General features: G+C 40.6%; 1 protein-coding gene across 1 annotated transcript in view; it reads right to left on the bottom strand.

Moving 5' to 3' along the window:
* Nucleotides 1–1,445, bottom strand: part of ascc3 (activating signal cointegrator 1 complex subunit 3) — a 202,540-nt gene that overhangs the window by 10,601 nt on the left and 190,494 nt on the right. The gene's annotated exons all lie outside the window — the stretch shown is intronic.

Raw genomic sequence — 1,445 nt, 5'->3', positions numbered from 1 at the left:
TGGCAGCAGAATATGATCTCAAAAAGAAGCAATGACTCCCTCTGATGATCTAGAAAATTAAAATTAAAAACCAGATGGAAGAATTTTCATCTCAACGCAGCTCTGTGACTCCATGCAGGAAAAAGCTTTGGGGAAAATCAAAGTCACAAACAACTATAAAACATTTCACAGTCTTCCCTTTGGTGTGTTTGTCCTGAGGGAAGTTTTCAGAAAATCTGGATTTGCACAAAAAAACAGGGAGAAAACTTTGGGAAGGAAGAAATGATTGCGTTCCATCCGTCTTGTCTGTTAGATGAGACCGTTAGCTCATCTTGGTTTCTATGCTGGAAATGCGTGGGCACGAATGGCTCCTTTACTATAATCTACTTATGTTTAACTTTGATGTGTTGAGGCGTTAGTGGAGGCCATCCCTCAGCCGGGCCGTTAAACGCTCCATCCATCAGCCAGGAAGCCACTGTTACAGAAAGCTGGAGGTAAATGACCTGAGGAAGCTCAGGCTTCGTTCTGTTAGAAATAAAACCGTCTGTTTATTCTGATGGGATTTTATGTTACAGATCGTAACACATAAGATCACATGTTGGTGTAGTCATGTTCAGAAGGATCCAACAGATGTATAAAGCTTTAGCGACCTGACTGGGCTTTGAAATGAACCAGAACTTTCTCCCTGACCTGCTGAGGTCCTGGGTCTGCGTATGTGGGTCCTTCACCGATGTTCTCAGAAACAGAACAGCTGCATCATTAAGTGATTAAAGGGAACGGCCAGGAAACACTGCTGTAAGTGGATTTTATTTATTACCAACCAGGACTGAAATTAAGCAGGAACGATCCAGTACAGTCAAAGAGGCGGCGGTTCCAGGAAGAGCTGCTGCTCCGGTTTGGTTCCACCTATTTCAGCGCACAGTTACTAACTTATAGAGATGGATATGCAATGTTAAATCTCACACACGGTCTTTTAGTGCGTATCTGATGTTTGGCAAACTTTGCTCTGCCTGCTGTAGTCATGCAGAATCCATCTTTGCACATGCTGCACGCTTAGATCCTTGTCTGCACTTACGCTCCACCCTGATGCGCTCAGCAGCTCATTGCACACCAGACTCTGCCCTCGCTACCTGATAAACTATACGTGGCTGATAAATAACATCTGCCAAGTGCAAAAAATTGATTTTATCTAGATTTAGGGATTTTGTTGCTTTCAGTTTAGAAGAGGTGATGCAAAACTTTCTTTAACTTCTTCCAAAGGACTCTTGAAATTATATCCATAACAAATATTTTGGTGCTTATTGGTTATTTCTTGATAAAACCCCGAAGGAAAATTCATATACATCATATATGACGATTTATCTAATCATGCCTTCTTCTATCTATTCAATTAACAAGCAAATGTTTTCCTGTATTGTTATAAAAACTTTCATCTGTTTTCTTTGAATATTTCAACATTATAGTTT

This window comes from Cyprinodon variegatus, unplaced genomic scaffold (genome assembly GCF_000732505.1).
Source record: "Cyprinodon variegatus isolate N-32 unplaced genomic scaffold, C_variegatus-1.0 Scaffold547, whole genome shotgun sequence".
NCBI lineage: Eukaryota > Metazoa > Chordata > Actinopteri > Cyprinodontiformes > Cyprinodontidae > Cyprinodon > Cyprinodon variegatus.
The sequence above is the reverse complement of the archived record's forward strand: the minus strand, read 5'-3'. Positions and strand labels throughout refer to the sequence as shown.